Below are 21,705 nucleotides of genomic sequence, written 5' to 3'. Positions count from 1 at the left end.
TGGATCCCTGTTTTGTGCCCGCATGCTTCAGCTCTGACCCTCTGTACCTGTTCTGCCATGTATCTCTCAATAAACTTCAACCTCAGCTTGATAAGAGGATTGTCTACATCTTATTCCCAGCTCTTAGTAAGGACTTTTCCTTCAATATATATCATTTTTTGTGTGTATATATTTTTATACTTACCATCTCTGTATTTTTCTGGTTGGTTTTGTGTACATCTGCCTCTTGGCCCTTTGTGTTTTTCTGAATAACTTTATTAGGTATTGCCACTATATGGAGCAGCTCTGGTCTGCTCTATTCACAATTAATATGGAGTTGGTGTTTGTCCCAGACCTTGGGTCTTCCTGCACTATTTAGCGCTTCTTGTCTTGCAATCAATATGTTACCTGGTAGCGTCGTTGCATAGCTTAATTGCAGTGTTCAATAGGACTCACTTTAGGAGCTGGTTTGAGGAGAGCCCAATCTTTTTCACTAAGGAGTCCAATACACTGTGTGCAGAATTATTAGACAAGTTGTATTTGAGAGGATTCTTATTATTGAACAACTATGTTCTCAATCAACCCAAAAGACTCAAATATCAAAGCTTAATAATGTTGGAAGTTGGAGTGGGGGTTTGTTTTTAGAACTGGCTATCTTAGGAGGATATCTGTTGGTGCAGGTAACTATTACTGTGCAGCTTTATGAAGCAACTTAATAAAAAACAAATATATCCGCATCTCAATTTGTTTATTTTCATCAGGTAAACCAATATAACATAAAAATGTGGAAATAAACATTTGACATTCAAAAGGAAAAAAAAAAAAAAAAAAAAAAAAAAAAACAACAAACAAACACTGGCCAATATAGCCTTCACCTTTCTTTATGACGACGCTCAAAAGCCTTCTGTCAGTTGCTTGATCTGTTTATGATAAACATTGCGTGCAGCAGCCACCACAGCATCCCAGACACTGTTCGGAGAGATGTACCGTTTTCCCTCCTTGTAGATCTCACATTTTATGAGGGCCCAGAGGTTCTATATGGGGGTTCAGATCAGGTGAACAAGGGGGCCCATGTCATTATTTTTTCTTCTTTTAGACCTTTACTGGGCAGCCACACTGGAGTATTTGGATGCATGTAATGGAGCATTGTCCTGCATGAAAATCATATTTATCTACAACGATACTGACTTCTTCCTGTACCACTGCTAGAAGGAGTCTTCCAGAAACTGGCAGTAGGTCTGGAGTAGAGATTCACTCCAACCTCAACCCGAGAAGGTCCCACAAGTTCATCTTTGATGATACCAGCCCATACCAGTACCCCACCTCCACCTTTCTGGCGTCTGAGTCGGAGTGGAGCTCTCTGCCCTTTAACCGATCCAGCCTCGGGCCCATCCATCTGGCCCATCAAGAGTAACTCATTTCATCAGTCCATAAAACCTTAGAAAAAAAAGTCTTAAGATATTTCTTGGCCCAGTATTGATGTTTTCTCTTATGTTTCTTGTTCAAAGGTGGTCGTTTTTCAGCCTACCTTACCTTGGCCATGTCCCTGAGTATGGCACACCTTGTTTTTTTGATACTCCAGTAACATTGCAGCTCTGAAAAACGGCAAAACTGGTGGCAAATGGCATCTTGACACTTGATTTTCCTCAATTCATGGGCAGTTATTTTGCGCCTTTTTTATCAACACACTTCTTGCAACCCTGTTGGATATTTGCCATGAAACGCTTGATTGTTCGGTGATCACGCTTCAAAAGTTTGGCAATTTCAAGACTGCTGCATCCCTCTGCAAGACATCTCACAATTTTTGACTTTCTTCAGAGTCCATCAAATCTCTCTTCTGACCCATTTTGCCAAAGCAAAGGAAGTTGCCTAATAATTAAGCACACCTTATAATAGGGTGATGATGTCATTAGACCACACCCCTCAATACAGAGATGCAAATGACCTGATTTACATAATTGGGTGGTCTGGACAAAAGGGTGATCTGGACAAACAAGATGGATGCCTTCGGTGGGAAGTGTTCACCTTGTCTGCAGTGATGCAGCATGGATGTATCTGCATATGGTTAGTGTAGTCAGATAAATCTTGATCAGTGGCGTAGCTTGAAGATGGTGGGCAGGGATTAAAGAGAAAAAAAAAAAAAAATTAAAAAATATATATATATATATATATATATATATATATATATATATATATATATATATATATATATATATATATATATATATATATAATTTTTGACACCTGCGAACAAATGTGTCAAAGGCCAGGTTGTAAAAGAAACACAATTTAACATCTTCTGTGTTGACAAGTTTAAAATAATATTTACAAAAGACCCATTCAGAGCTTTCTGTTGAGCAAATGGCAAGTTGGATGTGCTGTCAGGTTGAATGTAGTTGACTAAAACGCCTTAAAAAGCTCAAATCCTAATTGGCCAGGGATGCCTGTGAGGGGCTGGCTAGGTGGCTGTAGGAGTCTGTGGGATTGTGAAGAGGGATGCAGGAGTCTGTGGACCTGGGCAGGGGGCTGCAGGGAGCTGTAGAGGACTACAGAGCCACACAGTCCCTGGTGTGACTTCAAGTATCATGACAGCTACTAAGACTATACATACATGGATTTTTACTTACCCAAACCAAGGACAAAGAGGCTCTCTGTTCCAGTTAATGATGGAGGCCAGAGAGCAGGGTCCCTCCATAGTGATGTCAGCTATTAAAGAAACTTGTAGTCCTTGCCCCAAGGATACAGTTTAGTCTCCACAATACTTTGTTAACCATGTGAAAAAAGTAATTTATTGTATTATAAAGTCAGAGCCTGCGAGGGGCCTGGCAGAGCCTGCCATGGCAGAGCCTTTGATGGCAGAACCTGTGAGGGGCCTGGTAGAGGCTGTGATGGCAGAGCCTGTGAGGGGTTGGCCAGGTGGTTGCAGGACTTTGTGCACCTGGACATGGGGCTGCAGGAGGCTGTATGGTGCTGTAGAGGACTACAGAGCCACACAGCCCCCTGGTGTGACTTCCCCAAGTGTCATGACAGATGACTGCATATACATGTATACACGTACGTACATGTGTCATGACAGCTACATAGACTATACATACATTTATTTTTACTTACTCAAACCAAGTATGAAGAGGCTAGATGTTCCAGTTAATGATGGAGGCCGGAGAGCAGAGTCCCTCCATAGTGATGTCAGCTATTAGGGAAACTTGTAGTCCTTGCCCCAAGGAGACCGTTTAGTCTCCATGATGCTTTGTTACCTAGTTGAAAAAAAGGGAAGTTATTGAATTGGAGGAGGCCAAGGCAGGCTGTCAGAGTGTGGAGGAGACTGTAGCATGCTGTGCTATGCTGTGTGGGGCTGTGGGAGGCTGCGCTATGCATACTTACCAGCCAGCAGCTTGCAATGGTCAAAATTTCAAGTTTCCCACTTTGGGCAGCCCGGTGACTTACTGCTTCTTGAAGGCCAGGGAAAGTCAGGGGGCGGCCCTGTAAATAGTTACACACACAGCCACTCTCCCCCCCCCTCCATTCTAGCTACAACTAGGGAGGTTAACTGTTTCCCAGCCTCATAGCACACTGTCTCCACCCCCAGCAATACAGCACAGGGATATGAGTGACAATCCTCCTGACCACATCACATAGCTCCCTGCCCACCCCTCCTCCCTTCTACCAAGGTATACAGGCCAGGGACATGAACTCTGTCCCCAACCCCATAGCACACTTGCCCCGCCCCCTTACCCACCCATCCACTACAGCCAGTGAGCAGAGCTTTCAGGCTGGCTGGGACCAAGGGTCACTGACCACAGGTAACAGTGGTCTCTGAGCCTGAGCAGCCACCAGCTGATTCCTGGCCGTGTCCACAGCTCCCCACACCTCCCCCCTCCATGTGAGCTGGTCAGATCGTGTCTCTAGCGCACAGCACCCCCCCAGGTCAGACAGCAGAAAACAGGGGGTGAATGGATAAACTGCCCAGCTACAAAACATGCTCACCCCGCCTTACACATCCCCATTCTAGTGATTTGGGGCTAAGTAATTTTGTGTTTGTTTTTTTAAACGGTCAGCCTTTGGAGGGTGCCTTGATCCTAAGGCACAGTTAAAATTACACCTGTGACAAAAAAGTCACTCTGACCCAGTTTTTCAGGGTCTTTCTTCATCGCAGTGGAATGTTAATATGTGCAGTAGCATCAGCTAAGGATTACTTAGATTTTCCAAAAAAAAAAAAAAAAAAAGCATATGCGGTTTGTAAAAACAGCATTCGTCTTTTGCGGTAAAATCTGAGGAATCCTTAATGTGTGCAGTAGCATCAGCTAACATTCCACTGCAATGAAAAAAATACCCTGAAAACCTGGGTCAGAGTGACTTTCTTCATAGATCGCCTATGACAACCTGCCCACAGGCTCTTCCAGTCTGACAACCTCATGTTAATTCGCCACAGTGCCTTTTTTTCGCTCAGTAGGCAAATTACAGAATCAAAAACACGTGGCAGTGTGCCACGGAGGTGCACTTGCTTGCGTCCCCCAGGGGAGAAACAAATAAATTAAAAAGTCATAGTGGGGTGCCGAGGGTCTTCAAAGTAGCAGAAGACCGCATGCTACCTCGTTCTAAAATCTTTTCATGGGACAAAAAAAAAAAATAAATTTTATAATATTTATTATATATATATATATATATATATATATATATATATATATATATATATATATATATATAATCTCTATCTATCTATATCTATATCTCAGTCCTGCAAACTTTTATTCCCATAACACAGACATTAGAGTTCCATTAACAAGGCAATGCTGCCACCCAGTGGTCCATCAATAATTAAATAGAATGACACCTGGTGTTCATTGCTGTACTGCAGGAAAAATGTCCAAATTTGGTACCTGGTAAAGTGCAGAAAGGGGCGAGGTGTTGAGAGCCGGGTAACGAATGAATTTTTTGGCGTTATCCGATCTGCGCCAAATTTTTTGCTCCGTCTGGCGGGCTCCTGGGAGTGTGTTTGTGGCACAAAAAATACCACTACTCATTGTTTTTTTTGCCCCACTTACTCAGTGAAGCAGGGAGGAGAGTCCATAGAGGCTATTGCTTCTTGCCTCAAGCGCACTTCCCCCCTTCCCCAGCTACCCACGCTGCGGGCTGAGTGGGGGCACAACCCACTCCAGGGACAGTGACAGGTGGGGTGTTTGACTGGGGTGGTACACCGGTCAAACCGTATCGCAGGTGTCCTAAGGCAAGCTCAGGGAGGCCAGAAACATCCCGTGGAGCAGAAGGGCAAACGCTCACTTGATCTTCAGTATGAATACAGACCGTGAAAGCGGGGCCTCACAATCCTTCTGACTTTTTGGGTTAGGAAGTGTCAGAAAAGTTACAACAGGGATAACTGGCTTGTGGCGGCCAAGCGTTCATAGCGACGTTGCTTTTTGATCCTTCGAAGTTGGCTCTTCCTCTCATGGTGAAGCAGAATTCACCAAGCGTTGGATTATTCAACCACCAATAGGGAACGTGAGCTGGGTTTAGACCATCGTGAGACAGGTTATTTTTATCCTACTGATGATGTGTTGTCACAATAGCAGTCCTGCTCAATACGAGATGAACCACAGGTTCTGACATTTGGTGCCTGTGCTTGGCTGAGGAGCCAATGGGGCGAAGCTACCATCTGTGGGATTATGACTGAATGCCTCCAAGTCAGATTCCCCCACTAAACGTGATGATACTGCAGTGCCGAGGAGCCCATCCCGGCCAGGGATATCCGGGGGTCCCCGAGCCCCCGGCGAGAAAAGCCACACGCCCCATGGACCGGAGTGCGACCGGAAGCCCTGATGCCTCTCTCCTGGAGCACACCGCAAGTTTTTGCTGGGAATACAGTGTTAAATCATTCATAGACGACCTGCCTCTGTCTCGGGGTTTCGTACGTACCAGAGCAGCTCCCCTCACTGCAATCTATTGAAAGTCATCCCTCGAGACAAGCTTTTTTTTCCCCCCATCCCAAAAGGGGTTTGCCTCCACCTCGTATCCTCCCTCCCGGTGCAGGAGGGAAGCAGGATCCCCAATGGGGCATGGGACCTTTGGCTGGATGCACAGGGGTCTGAACAACTGCTCGACCGTAGGGCCACGTCTCTATTATCCCCCCTCCTGATGCGGGGGGGGGGGGGGGGGGGGACAGGAACCCCTTCGGGGCATGGGACCAACAGCCAGATGCACAGGGGCCTGATCAAAGCCTCCACTGAACGGCTGCTGGGTTCCATACCTGCAACACATGGGCCCTGTGTGAGAACTAATAGGGCGTCTCTTTCAAGGGGACAGTGATGACCGAGGCGGAGCACAATGGCCACAGCTGGGCTGCAAAATCCCCCCCAGCTCAGACCCTGACTGAGGGGATACAGAAGGGGGCTTAATGGTCGGTGGAGGGCTAAATATTCGCCCTGTGGCGGTCGGTGGGGGGGCTTAATATTTGACAGTTTCACAGGGGCTTGGTTCTCCTGATTGGGATGAGTCGTACATGTTTGAAGCTTTCTACCACCAAAGTCTTGGGAAACTCGATAACTACTTCCGTGCCGTATCTCTGCTCGTTCTCCGCTTCACTGGTTGAGGTAGTAGGATTCGATAACTCTGGAACGACTTCCATATGGCCTCCCTGCTCGTTCTCCGATGCATTGGTTGAAGGCATTACTGGTGACCGATTCTCGGCTTCATCCCCCTTTCCTGTGTTTACCACCAACTCGTGGGCATGACACATCAGTCAGGGTCTTTACCCGGTAAACTCTCTCAGCCACATCGTTTGTATGTTCCAAGTACTGTGCAAACAGTCACTTTTCACAGTCGATGTGTTAAGTAGTCCATGTCTCACGTACCCGTCGTACCAGGTGGCTTGTGATGTTTGGGAGGTTGTAGCTATGGAGGAAAGCATATGGTTATTACCTGTTACTACATATGGCTGTGGATCACGTGGCAGTCTTATCTCAAATGGCATCACCTGAGGCCCACGGATGGATTTACTATGACCTTCACGGTACACATCACAAAAAAAAAAAATTTGTGATCTCCATTTCACCAGTTGTAGAGACAGGTTGGACATGGTCTGCATACACTTTGAACCACTATAAAAAGGAGAAGAAAAAAAAAAAAAAAAAAAAAAACCACACAACACACACAACACAGTCCGAGCCAGATGACACCCCTCCGACAGGTTTGACATGGGGACAAGATAGAGGTTTGCTCCCCATGTGGAGTGGGTTTGCCTGGGGGGGGGGGGGGGGGGGGTTCGCCGAATTCGAGATTCCCTTACCGATTCTTCTGCTGAAAGTACAGAAGCTGCGACCTGAGTGGTGGAGCACTTGTGAGTCTTCACACCGACAACTGTCATCCGTCTGCCGCGGTACATGTGATGGATCCTCTCAGTCCACTCTGAAACTTAAGGTTGAAAATTATTGAACTGGTACATTGAAGACCACTAAACCACAGGGTCTGACAACTTACCGTCATGTCAAGAACAACACCTGGTCTCTGGAGGGTTTTTTTTTTTTTTTAACAAACAGCAGGGACTGGAGGTAGAGTACAATTTCCCGAAGTTTTTCATCTGATCCGCCCTCTTGATCATCCTCTATGCTGGCTAGAAACATTGGCCTTGCCTCCTCCAGTATGATCTGGCAGTCCACAGGCGATTTTAATCGGCTTCATCAGTATATCGTACCTGTGGGCAAAAAGAAAATCAATTATGGAACATCCAAGGCAAAAATCAAGCCACATATGAGATCTTTTGAAGGGTGTGTACCGCTTGCTAACACACTCTCTGCAGGCGCCCTTGGACAACATTTTCTGTAGGTCCTCTGTAAGGTTCATGAATACCTCGCAGGCCTTGTAGAGTTCTGGCTTTTCTATTCTCAGTCCTGTGGCCCTCATTTGATAGACGGTGAATCTCCATATATGCTTTACCATTCTGAGGGAGGTCTGGTTCGATAGCCAGAGATTTCAAAGTTTTTCAAAAATTTAATGGACTTTGCTTGGCCTCAGTAGACACTCCAGAGTTAATCGTCTCAGGTTCACAAAAAAAAGAAGAACCGGGAAACGTTTGACACTTCCTGTTGACAGATTGAGACCCCATGTGTAAAACCTTTAGGTACAAGCAGAAACCCTTGAGCACAGGGTGGTTCATTGAGTCACTTATACAAGCCAGCAGCCTTTGTAGCAGTGCTTGTCCTTCCATTGCTTTTTCTGAATTCTTAAATTGCTATCGTCAGCTACCTCCTCATCTTCTATGGGGTCAGAAGAGGTCCCTGTGTGTTCAGTCTCTGAGCAAGGATCTCTTTCAAAACTGTCTAGAGGTGAAGGTTCATCTGTCGCATCCAGATCTGGCTCTGCCAGGGACAGGGGGCATGGAGGACTGTCTACAGGTCGTAAAAGCATAGGAATATCCATCTCAAAAGATTCTCGCTCCGCCAGGGGCATGGAGCTTGGGCAGAGCTCCAAATTTTCTGGTGGTACCTCAGCAGGCCCTTCAGAGCTCAGTGGCAGGATTTCATACTCAAGCCTGGCCTTGTTGGCTATTAAAAATCCACGACTTTCTAAGCCAGCTGTGGTCTCCAAGGACTGGAGAGTCTGGATTTCTTTGAATTGGATCGTTGTTCCTTTTTTGGCAATACATTTAAGCTGGTGCTTGACCGAGGCTATGGCAGTTCTTATCTCGGAATCACTCTGGGATCTCAGACATACCCTTCGCAGATATTTGGTTATCCTGGGGCATGTAAGTGGTGTCCGTGGGTGACTGCGGGCACAAAAGCGATAAAAACAGGTCACCTTGGCTGCAGGTAATCATATGTGGCGGACAAATGTCTTCTACTCACCGGTCCATTTGGAAGTGTTTCCCGCATTCACATGGAGCATAACACACGGTGTTCCCCTCCATCTGGATCTGCAGCACACGGCTTTTTCTCTGCAATGAGGCACGCACCCCGGTACGTGAAAGATGACAGCGGAGGTGATCGAAAATAACCGGATGCAATTTCCCGGAATTCTGCATAAGTAATCCCATGGGTCGAACCAGCCACAGCGGTGGCGCCTCATGGATGCCAAGCATCCATAGCGCTTGCGTAAAGATCCCAGCTTCGAGCCATCTGTCATGATCACGTATACGGCATCACGGGCATTGACACACACACACTGGGATGGCACCTACGCAGCTGATGATCATCCATAGCGCTTGCGTAACGATACCCAAGGTATCCTATCCCCCTAACATACAGTATGGACCCAGAAAAATCAAATTCACAATAAGTATTTTTTACTCCTGTATTCTTTTGTTTACCATTACAGCAATGTCTGCCCTGCTGCATAGTCATGTGCACTCCATTACCTTTTGGAAACCACATACAGTATGGACCCAGGAAAATCCACTTCACATTGTCTACTCCCATACTCTTCTTTACACAGTGACAGCAATGTCTGCCCTCTGCATAGTCATATGCACCCCATTACACCGTTGAAACCACATACAGTATGGAGCCAGGAAAATCAATTTCACAAGGTAGTCAGTCAGTGCCATAGTCGGGTAGTCAGTCAGTGCCATAGTCGGCTAGTCAGTCAGTGCCATAGTCGGGTAGTCAGTCAGTGCCATAGTCGGGTAGTCAGTCAGTGCCATAGTCGGGTAGTCAGTCAGTGCCATAGTCAGGTAGTGAGTAAGTCAGGTGATCGGGTAGTGAGTCAGTCCCATAGTCAGGTAGCGAGTCAGTCAGGTAGTAACCATAGTCGGGTAGTGAGTAAGTCAGGTAGTCAGTCGGGTAGTGAGTCAGTCACCATAGTCAGGTAGTTAGTCAGTGCCATAGTCAGGTGGTGACTAAGTCAGGTGATCGGGTAGCGAGTTAGTCCCATAGTCAGGTAGTGAGTAAGTCAGGTAGTCAGTCCCATAGTCAGGTAGTGCATCAGTCCCATAGTCACGATAGTCGGGTAGTGAGTCAGTCAGGTAGTAACCATAGTCTGGTAGTGTGTCAGTCACCATAGTCAGGTAGTGAGTCAGTCACCATAGTTGGGTAGTGAGTCAGTCACCATAGTTGGGTAGTGAGTAAGTCTGGTAGTCAGTCGGGGAGCAAGTCAGTCACCATAGTCAGGTAGTGAGTCAGTGTCATAGTCACCATAGTCAGGTAGTCAGTTGGGTAGTGAGTCACCAGTCAGGTAGTCAGTGCCATAGTCAGGTAGTGAGTAAGTCAGGTAGTGAGTCAGTCCCATAGTCAGGTAGTGAGTAAGTCAAGTAGTGAGTCAGTCCCATAGTCACGTAGTGCGTCAGTCCCATAGTCACGATAGTCGGGTAGTGAGTAAGTCAGGTAGTGAGTCAGTCCCATAGTCAGGTAGTGAGTAAGTCAAGTAGTGAGTCAGTCCCATAGTCAGGTAGTAACCATAGTCAGGTGATCGGGTAGTGAGTCAGTCACATAGTCAGGTAGTCAGTTGGGTAGCGAGTCACCATAGTCAGGTAGTGAGTCAGTGCCATAGTCAGGTATTGAGTAAGTCAGGTAGTGAGTCAGTCCCATAGTCAGGTAGTGCGTCAGTCCCATAGTCACGATAGTCGGGTAGTGAGTCAGTCAGGTAGTCAGTTCGTCTGATTTTACCATCCCTCTCAGTCAGTGTGATTTGCTGGCTTTTCAAAGGAGGTACGGTTCAACAGGAAGTTTTTTTTTCCCTCTGGGGGCATTCAACTTTATTAGTTTGCACAAAGAAAAAAAATGCATGAAAAGACATGCCAAAAAACGCACCTAAACCAGCATTTTTGTCGCAGCTTCTTTCCTGCAGAAAGAAAAGTATCAAAAACGCCCTGTGTGAACTTACCCTCAAGAATGCTGTTAAGAAGTGTTAAATGGGTGGCGCGTAGGATTTATGGTAGCAAATCCATTATAGTACATTTATTTTTACAGCTGTTTACAGGGGCATTAGAGAACTAAACATAATTCATAATAAGATGTACAAATGTCCTCTGCAGCTCCATGATTGAGGCCTCATCAATGTTTAACACTATAATGAACGTTCATCACAGTTCTCTACAGCTCTTTTCTGTAGATACCCCTAATGCACAGTACAAAAAAAAAAAATAAAAAAAAAAAAAGATACAAACAGACCAATGCAGCCCTGTGAGAAGCCTAAGATCTCAGTGGCCCCTGGGAGCCTGCTAAACCAGGCTGAATACCTGAGTTGTCTACTTGGGCTGTTCACAGGTGCATAGAAAGTTTGGACTCTGAGCTCCGGAGTCCTGCTGCTCTCTGGCCTTTTCTCAGATATCCAGCTTTTATAAAGGGTTATGGAACAGAAATCAGGGTTGTCTGATCTCCAACACTGTATAGGGACTGTGAATGTGAATTGCAACAATTGTCCCAATGTTTGTGGCAAATCACCATCACCAAATCATCAGTATCATGAGAATGCATTCCCGTGGTAAAGGACACATTATCTGATAATTCTGCATGTGCTCTGTAAGTATTCTGTAAATGTGACATTGCCGGCAACCGCTCCTCTCTGTGTCAGTAACCAGGAGGTTAGCGTGCACTCAAGTCTAGTAGCGAGGTGCAGGTGTAACGGACCAGTAGGTCCTATTACCAATAATCTAATTCACCGCACACTCAGAGGGGTTTTATGCAAACAAGTGCTCATTTTATTATATACAAAACATGTGGGAGCCAAACAAGAATATATAGCACGAAGTAGAAGCGATATAATTAATATGACGTTTCGCCTCAGTCCCAGCCTTTATCACTTTTATCGCTGAATTGAAATTCAGATCTTTGAATAAAGAGGAATAGAACTCCCAAGAGAATAGCCCAAGAAAGATGGCTGTTATGGTGCTATACAGCGGCGCTCCCACGCCTAGCTGCAATGGCGTCTCTATGTCAGAGCAAGAAACATGCTTTGTGATTGATGTATAGTACAAGTAACCAGTGTGTAATGAAGATCACTGACCTTTACCTTTTCGGTGTCCTGCAGGCGAGCATCAATGAACACACATCATCTGGATGAATGAGACGTCCGATCCTCTGTTTTTGGGGCTCATTGTTCCACCATTTTGGAAATTGTAAACATGGCAGCATCGTAACCACAGGATAATGTAGTGAAAACAAACAACAGAACAGTTAAAATATAGAAAGGGCAATATTCACAGATAACTCATGCAGCAGAAGCATATTTGTATTCATCAGCAAAGTGATCTATCCTTCAGGCGTGAGAAGACTGTTTCTGTACCTTGGCACCATCTTGGGGCTATACCCTTTACTGTCCATTTTTATTCATTGAGATCAAGCTTTTTGGCTACTATGCACACCATATCTCTGTACTATGGTATAGGGGATATTTACTAATTATCCTTACATGTTGTTTGCTCTTACATATTACCACTTTGTGATGTATTATATTGTTTTCTCACCATTGATCTACTAACATGATTGTAATGTCAATGTCTCATTTGAGTAACTAGTTGTTAGGGTTAGTCGGTAGTCAGTCAGTAGCGTAGTCAGTAGGTCAGTCAGACACATAGTCACCATAGTCGGGTAGTCAGTCGCATAGTTACCATAGTCGGGTATTCAGTCAGTCGCATAGTCGGGTAGTCAGTCAGTAGGTCAGTCGCATAGTCACCATAGTCCGGTAGTCAGTCAGTCACATAGTCAGGTAGTCAGTCAGTAGGTCGCTCAGTCAGTCAGTCGCATAGTCACCATAGTCCAGTAGTCAGTCAGTAGGTCAGTCAGTCACATAGTCACCATAGTCCGGTAGTCAGTCAGTCACATAGTCAGGTAGTCAGTCAGTAGGTCGGTCAGTCAGTCAGTCAGTCAGTCAGTCGCATAGTCACCAGGTCAGTCAGTAGCGTAGTCACCATAGTCCGGTAGTCAGTCGCATAGTCACCTGTTGTGAGTTCATTTTCCCCTTCACTACTGAGGCCCGAGGAACTCCCTCTTCTGGTAAAGAAAGGTAGTGAGCCTGATTATCAAACACCTGAGCCTAATGATGATGACTGGCTGAGTGGAGTTACTGACTGGATAAAAGGCTGCCAACGCCCTTCTGCCCTGCAGGTGATTTCTCTGTGGGATCCTTGGAGACCAGTCTGAATTCCTGCTCTTCTAAAGCTAAGTTTTCTGCTCGGCTTTTTGCATTTGTGCTTTGACCTTGTTTTTCTGGATTTCTGCCATTCCCTGCTGGGGTGAGCTGATTTCCTTTAGCTCTGTCTTATGAAAATACCTCAGTGCTGATTTAGTTTTTGAAGCCTAGCTGCTTCAGGGTCTTTTTCCATATCAGTTTGTTGGCTTATGTCTTTGATAGGGTTTTGGCAGATTGCAGACAGCAACCTTCCTTTCCTGTTCTGTTTAGTTAGCTTGGGCCCCATCGTTTGCTCAGCCTATCTTTCTGTGTGAGTGTTTTTTCATCCTGGTTCACCGTCATTATATGTTGGGGGCTGCCTTTTACTTTGGGGTCTGCCCTGGGGCAGTTTAGATTTCCTTTTCTGTCTTTAGGCTATTTAGCTCTCCGGCTGTGATCGAGGGGTCTAGGGCACCGTAGGAACCCCCCACGGCTACTGCTAGTTGTGTTGATAGGTTCAGGGGTCTTGTTATGATTGAGTCACCATAGGAGGCAAAATAGAAATGCTAGCTAAGTCCAGAAAACCAGAGAAGTTGGCAGCTATCGGATTGCAGACCCCTGAACCTATCAACACAACTAGCAGTAGCCGTGGGGGGCTCCTACGATGCCCTAGGCCCCTCGATCACAGCCAGAGGACTACATAGCCTAAAGACAGAAAGGGAAATCTAAACTGCCCCAGAGCAGACCCAAAAGCAAAAGGCAGCCCCCAACAAATAATGACGGTGAAGCAAGAAGAAAGAACAAAACCCAGACAGAAAGATAGACTGAGCAAAGATGGGGCCCACGCTAGCTTAGATAGGAAAGGACAGGAAGGCTGCTGTCTGCAATCCGTGAAAAACCCTATGAAAATAAGAGCCAACAAACAGACAGTAAAAAAGGCCCTGAAGACACTAGGCTTCAAAAAAGGCTATGTCAGTACTCAGGAATATTCTGAAGACAGAGCAACAGGCAAAAGGAGATTCAGCTCACCCCAGCAGGGAATGGCAGAATCCAGAAAAGCCAAGAAAACTAAACACTAATGCAAAAAGGCAAAGCAGAAATCTTAGCTTTAGATGAGCAGGAATCAGACTGGTTTCCTAGAAGTCCACAGAGAAAATCAACCGCAGGCCAGAAGGGTGTCGGCAGCCTTATAACCAGTCATTAATTCCACTCAGCCAGTCATCATCATCAGCCACAGGTGTTTGACAATCAGGCTCACTACCTTTCTTCACCAGAAGAGGGAGTTCCTCGGGTCTCAGTAGTGAAGGGGAAAATGAACTCACAACAGGGTCTGCAATCTGATAGTTGCCAACTTCTCTGGTTTTCTGGACGTAGCTTCTATTTTTGTGTCTGCCTCCTACGGTGACTCAATCATAACAGAATCACCCGCCATACCGCAGATCCTAGGGTACTCAATAGCAGGAAAGAATTGTAAAAAAAAAAAAAAAAGAAGGGTGTATATTTTTTCCTCTATATCTGAGGCCGTAGGGGGAATTTTTTTTTTTTTTTCTCGCAATGGAGATAAAGCAATTGTCTGATCATGTGGAGCAGCTCGCTGCGGAAGTGCGGGGAATTTCCACCTACCTTGCTCATTCACATGCTGCTGAACCAAAGATTCCTACACCTGATGTATTTTTTGGGGATCGGTCTAAATTTTTGAATTTCAAAAATAATTGTAAATTATTTTTTGCCTTGAAGCCTAACTCGTCAGGGAGCTCCGCGCAGCAGGTTAAAATTGTCATCTCTTTGCTGCGTGGCGATCCCCAGGACTGGGCGTTTTCTTTGAAACCAGATGATCCTATTCTGACTAATGTGAATGCATTTTTTCAGGCCTTGGGGGTTGTTGTATGATGAACCTAATGCCATTGATCAGGCTGAAAAGACCCTGCTGGCATTGAACCAGGGTCGCGATTCTGCAGAATTGTACTGTCAAAAATTCCGAGAGTGGGCAGTACTTACTACCTGGAATGATAATGCCTTGGCTGCTCTTTTGGAAGGGGTTGTCAGAAGCCGTAAAATATACTATGGTGGGATTTCCTGTTCCCTCTGGTCTTGACGATTCTATGTCATTAGCCATTCAGGTTGATCGGCGTTTGCGCGAACGCAAAGCTGCACGAGAGGTGTTGCCACCTGTTGAACAAATGTCTGAACCTATGCAATGTGATAGAGTTTTGTCCAGAGAGCAGCATCAGGAGTTCAGAAGGCGTAATAAGTTGTGTTTTTTCTGTGGAGATGCCTCGCATATTATTTCTGTCTGTCCTAAACGAGAGAAACGCTTTGCACACACGTTTTCTGTTGGTGTTCAACCTAAGTTTCTTCTGGCTATTACGCTGATCTGCTCCCTGTCCACATTTTCCGCCAAGGCTTTTGTGGATTCGGGAGCAGCTCTAAACCTAATGGACTTGGATTTTGCTAAACGTTGTGGATTTCCGATGACACCTCTGCAGACGCCTATCCCTTTGTGGGGGATTGATGCTACTCCTTTGGCTAAAAATAAACCTCAGTTTAGGACCCAGGTGGTAATGCGGGTCACCCCAGACCATCAAGAAAATTGCAGATTTTTGGTGTTGCATAATCTGCATGATACTATTGTTCTGGGGTTTCCCCGGTTACAAATTCATAATCCAGTTTTGGATTGGAAATCTGTGTCTGTGGTGAGTTGGGGTTGTCGGTGTGCCTTTAGTGAGGCTCCGGTGTTTTCCACCTCTCCTCAGTCGCATGATGTTCCTGATTATTTGGTGGACTTTTATGAGGTATTTAGTGAGAATGAGTCTGCGTCTCTGCCTCCTCATAGGAGTTATGACTGTGCAATTGAACTGAGCCCGGGGTGTAAATTTCCCAAGGGTCGGCTCTTCAATTTATCTGTACCCGAGCACGAGGCTATGCGATCCTATATTAAGGAGGCGTTGGAGAAGGGTCATATTAGACCATCCTCGTCACCCTTAGGTGCCGGTTTTTTTTTTGTAGCCAAAAAGGATGGATCATTAAGACCTTGTATTGATTATCGTGCCCTCAACAAAATTACTGTTAAATATCAGTATCCGTTACCCCTCATTTCTGATCTATTCTCCAGAGTTAAAGGCGCTTGCTGGTTTACCAAGCTTGACCTCAGGGGGCGTATAATCTTATTCACATTAAGCATGGGGATGAATGGAAGACGGCGTTTAATACTCCGGAGGGACATTTTGAGTACCTGGTGATGCCTTTTGGGCTCACTAATGCCCATTCTGTCTTCCAGTGCTTCATGAACGCTATTTTCCGAGATTTTGTCGATAAATTTTTGATTATCTATCTGGATGATATTTTGATCTTCTCCAAGGATTGGGATTCTCATGTGGAACATATTTGGACTGTGTTCCGGATCTTGAGGGAGAATTCCCTGTATGTCAAAGGATCTAAATGCCTTTTTGGAGTACAGAGGATTTCTTTTTTGGGATTTATTTTGTCCCCGTCAACTATTGACATGGACCCGGCCAAGGTACAGGCCATTTACGATTGGGTTCAGCCCACTTCTTTGAAGGCCCTCCAGAAGTTTTTGGGTTTTGCTAATTTTTATCGGAAATTTATAGCAAAATTTTCTAGTTTTGCCAAGCCATTGACTGATTTGACTAAGAAGGGTGCTGATGTGTTAAATTGGTCTCCAGAGGCTGTTTCTTCCTTTCAGGAGCTGAAGCGAAGATTCACCTCCGCCCCGGTTTTGCGGCAACCTGATGTCTCACTTCCGTTCCAGGTAGAGGTGGATGCTTCTGAGATTGGTGCAGGAGCTGTTTTGTCCCAAAAGGATCCTGTAACATCTAAAATGAATCCCTGTGCTTTCTTTTCCCGAAAATTCTCTCCATCTGAACGTAACTATGATGTGGGGAATCGGGAACTGTTGGCCATGAAATGGGCATTTGAGGAGTGGAGACATTGGTTGGAGGGAGCCAAGCATCAAGTCGTGGTCCTCACTGACCACAAGAATTTGATTTACCTAGAGTCGGCTAGACCCTCCCTAGACAGGCTAGGTGGGCTTTTTTTTTTTTACACGTTTTGATTTTGTGGTTTCTTTTCCTCCTGGAACTAAGAATGTCAAGGCAGACGCTGTCTCTAGGAGCTTCTTTGCTGATTCTCCTGTTGTGACTAAGCCTGCTACCATCTTAGGCGAGGGGGTAGTTCTTTCTGCCATCTCGCCCGATTTGAGACGTGCTCTGGAAGAGTTCCAGGAGGACACACCTGAGCGTTGTCCCAGTGGAAAGTTGTATGTTCCTGACCAGTGGATGAAGAGAGTGATGTCTGAAGTTCATTGCTCTGCTTTGGCTGGTCATCCAGGTATTTTTGGTACTAGAGATCTGGTGAGTCGGTCTTTTTGGTGGCCCTCCTTGTCTCGTGATGTCAGGAATTTTGTGCAGTCCTGTGGGTCGTGCTCCCGGTCTAAATAGTGTTCTCGCTCTAGTGGGTTGTTGATGCCTTTGCCTGTCCCCAAGAGGCCATGGACCCATATTTCAATGGATTTCATCTCTGATATGCCTGTCTCTCAAAGGATGACTGTTATTTGGGTGATTTGTGATAGGTTCTCTAAGATGGTTCATCTTGTACCACTCCCTAAGTTGCCGTCTTCCTCTGAGTTGGTGCCCCTGTTTTTTGCAACAGGTGGTTCGCTTGCACGGGATTCCTGAGAACATTGTATCTGACAGAGGAGTTCAGTTTGTGTCTAGATTTTGGAGAACTTTCTGTTCCAAGCTGGGAATTCAGTTGTCCTTCTCCTCTGCTTTTCACCCTCAGACCAATGGGCAGACAGAACAAACCAGACCTTGGAGTCGTATTTGAGATGTTTTATTTCCGCTGATCAGGATGATTGGGTTTCATTTTTGCCCTTGGCCGAATTTGCTTTAAATAATAGAGCTAGTTCTGCCACTTTGAAGTCACCTTTTTTTTGTAACTTTGGGTTTCATCCTCAATTTTCTTCAGGGCAGGTGGAGCCCTCTGCCTGCCCAGGTGTTGACACTGTGGTGGAGAGAATGCACCAGATCTGGGACCAAGTGGTGGATAAGTTCTCTCTCTCCCAGTAAAAGGCCCAGCGGTTTTCCAACCGACATAGGACCATTGGTCCCAAGTTTAAGGTTGGTGATATGGTGTGGTTATCATCAAAAAATATTGCTATGAAGGTGGCTTCTCCTAAGTTTAAGCCTAGATTTATTGGACCTTACTAGATTTTGGAGATTATTAATCCAGTCTCTTTTCGTTTGGCTCTTCCTGTCACATTTAAAATCCATAATGTGATCCGTAAATCTTTGTTTAAGAGGTTTGTTGAACCTGTTGTTCCAGGGGTGGCACCTCCAGACCTTGTATTGGTTGAAGGTAACATGGAATATGAGGTAGAGAAAGTACTGGATTCCCGTCTGGCAGTATTTGGGTAAGTGGAAGGCTTATGATCAGGAGGATAATTCCTGGATCTCTGCCTCTGATATTCATGCCAAAAGATTGGTGCGTGCCTTTCATCGGGCTCACCCTGATCGCCCTGGTGGCGTGGTTGAGGGTTCGGTGACCCCTCCTCAAGGGGGAGGTACTGTTGTGAGTTCATTTTCCCCTTCACTACTGAGGCCCGAGGAACTCCCTCTTCTGGTAAAGAAAGGTAGTGAGCCTGATTATCAAACACCTGAGCCTAATGATGATGACTGGCTGAGTGGAGTTACTGACTCGATATAAGGCTGCCAATGCCCTTCTGCCCTGCGGGTGATTTCTCTGTGGGATCCTTGGAGACCAGTCTGAATTCCTGCTCTTCTAAAGCTAAGTTTTCTGCTCAGCTTTTTGCATTTGTGCTTTGACCTTGTTTTGCTTTGTTTTTCTGGATTTCTGCCATTCCCTGCTGGGGTGAGCTGATTTCCTTTAGCTCTGTCTTCTGAAAATACCTGAGTGCTGATTTAGTTTTTGAAGCCTAGCTGCTTCAGGGTCTTTTTCCATATCAGCTTGTTGGCTTATGTCTTTGATAGGGTTTTGGCAGATTGCAGACAGCAACCATCCTTTCCTGTTCTGTTTAGTTAGGCTGAGCAAACGATGGGGCCCAAGCTATCTTTCTATCTGTGTGAGTGTTTTTTAATCTTGCTTCACCGTCATTATATGTTGGGGGCTGCCTTTTACTTTGGGGTCTGCTCTGGGGCAGTTTAGATTTCCTTTTCTGTCTTTAGGCTATTTAGCTCTCCGGCTGTGATCAAGGGGTCTAGGGCACCGTAGGAACCCCCCACGGCTACTGCTAGTTGTGTTGATAGTTGCAAACTTCTCTGGTTTTCTGGACGTAGCTTCTATTTTTGTGTCTGCCTCCTACGGTGACTCAATCATAACAGTCACCATAGTCCGGTAGTCAGTCAGTAGGTCGGTCAGTCAGTCAGTCGCATAGTCACCAGGTCAGTCAGTAGCATAGTCACCATAGTCCGGTAGTCAGTAGGTCAGTCAGTCGCATAGTCACCATAGTCCGGTAGTCAGTAGGTCAGTCAGTCCGTCCCATAGTCACCATAGTCCGGTAGTCACCATAGTCCGGTAGTCAGTCAGTAGGTCAGTCAGTCACATAGTCACCATAGTCGCATAGTCACCATAGTCCGGTAGTCAGTCAGTAGGTCAGTCGCATAGTCGGGTAGTAAGTCAGTAGGTCAGTCAGTAGCATAGTCACCATAGTCCGGTAGTCACCATAGTCCGGTAGTCAGTAGGTCAGTCAGTCGCATAGTCACCATAGTCCAGTAGTCAGTCGCATAGTCAGGTAGTCAGTCGCATAGTCACCATAGTCCGGTAGTCAGTAGTTCAGTCATTAGCATAGTCACCAGGTCAGTCAGTCAGTAGCGTAGTCACCATAGTCCGGTAGTCAGTCAGTAGGTCAGTCGCATAGTCACCATAGTCCGGTAGTCGGTCAGTCAGTCGCATAGTCACCATAGTCGGGTAGTCAGTCAGTAGAATAGTCACCAGGTCACTCAGTAGCATAGTCACCATAGTCCGGTAGTCAGTCACCAGGTCAGTCAGTAGCATAGTCACCATAGTCCGGTAGTCAGTAGGTCAGTCAGTCGCATAGTCACCATAGTCCGGTAGTCATTAGGTCAGTCAGTCCCATAGTCACCATAGTCCGGTAGTCATTAGGTCAGTCAGTCCCATAGTCACCATAGTCCGGTAGTCAGTCAGTAGGTCAGTCACATAGTCCGGTAGTCAGTCAGTCGCATAATCAGGTAGTCAGTCAGTAGGTCAGTCGCATAGTCGGGTAGTAAGTCAGTCAGTAGCATAGTCACCATAGTCCGGTAGTCAGTAGGTCAGTCAGTCGCATAGTCACCATAGTCCAGTAGTCAGTCAGTCAGTAGGTCGGTCAGTCAGTCAGTTGCATAGTCACCATAGTCGGGTAGTCAGTCACTAGGTCAGTAGCATAGTCACCATATAAGAAAAAAATCCGGCACTCCCAAATGCAAAAAGAAGTCCTTTTTATTTTTCACAGCTTAATAATCCACATGATGTACATTCAATAACGTTTCGGTCTCTACAATGGACCTTCTTCAGACTGAAAATGACACAATGAAAGAAAAAAGAAAACAAAAAATACATAAATACAATAAATAAAACAAAGCTGGTTCTCAAAACGCCTATCAAAATACTATCAATGAAGACTAGATCTACACAGGAAACCAGATTATACTAAAGTGAATCATATACGCATCATATTTATCTAGTGGTCACAAAAATAAGAACACATAGTAACCATATGCTAATTTCAGAGAGGTAAAATATCCCAAATGTGACAACACCAAAAATATCCTACAGCATAATATAGAGAAATACAATTACAAATGGAACTCCCAATGTACGGGTTACTGAGAAGATCTTCCAAAAACATCATTTAGCTAATATCATTCACAAAAGTAAGTGGAAAAAATGCCCAAAAGACTGATATCAGAGAAAAAAAAAAAAAAAAAAAAGGGGGGGGGGGGGGGGAAGAAAAAGGATAAATAGCTAGTAGAGCAGAAATACTCAATGACCTAATATATGTCTAACAGCTTGAATAATATTATTAAGATTCACCCAATACATCGGTTAATCTAAATAGACTATACTGCTTCCTAAAACAGAGACTGAGCAGTCGTACTGACATTCACAAAAGCAGAAAAAGTGTAAAAAAAGTAATGCAATAGTGCTTACCATGTGGGGCTGTGAGAATCGTCATGTGCAGAAAAACATGCGCTGTCAGTTGTATGCTGCCATTAGAAAAAATAAGCGCTACTAGCGGTTGTATACCGCCGGTATATATACCCGATGGAAGTGCGCGCACCTGCGCACTGGTGTGAACTAACACCTGGGGAGAGACCGAAAGTGAGGGGTGAAACGCTCCATGGAGCGCAAACCGGAAGTGCGTCATAGAGACTGCCCGCAACCGGAAGTAGTGGAACGCAGTATAGATGAAGCGATATATTCAGTGGTGATTCATTCCTTCAATGTGGCTGATCCCTCAATGCAGTATCACTAGATAAAAAGAAACAAATGCGCGTTATATGGCAGCAATTTATATGTTGCATAATGTAAATAAGGGAAAAAAGAAAAAAAGTAAAGTAAAAATATACATAAAAACTAGGAAAAAATAAAAAATAACTACATAAAAAACAGAGAAATACCATAGTCCGGTAGTCAGTAGGTCAGTCAGTCGCATAGTCA

The 21,705-nt window shown here is 45.3% G+C and overlaps 1 long non-coding RNA gene across 1 annotated transcript in view; it reads right to left on the bottom strand.

Annotated features, from left to right (window-relative positions):
• Positions 1-10,026, bottom strand: part of LOC141075833 (uncharacterized) — a 33,541-nt gene extending 23,515 nt beyond the window's left edge. The window contains exons 1-2 of the long non-coding RNA XR_012227344.1: positions 7,259-10,026; positions 3,091-3,233 (exon numbers count right to left, since the gene is read on the bottom strand). This is a non-coding gene — a long non-coding RNA (uncharacterized lncRNA). The remainder of the gene's footprint in view (positions 1-3,090; positions 3,234-7,258) is intronic.
• Positions 10,027-21,705: the final 11,679 nt, after the last annotated feature.

This window comes from Dendrobates tinctorius, unplaced genomic scaffold, assembly GCF_039654945.1.
Source record: "Dendrobates tinctorius isolate UK_male_01 unplaced genomic scaffold, ASM3965494v1 ptg000375l, whole genome shotgun sequence".
NCBI lineage: Eukaryota > Metazoa > Chordata > Amphibia > Anura > Dendrobatidae > Dendrobates > Dendrobates tinctorius.
Note: the sequence above shows the minus strand (reverse complement) of the source record. Positions and strands in the feature narration are given on the sequence as shown.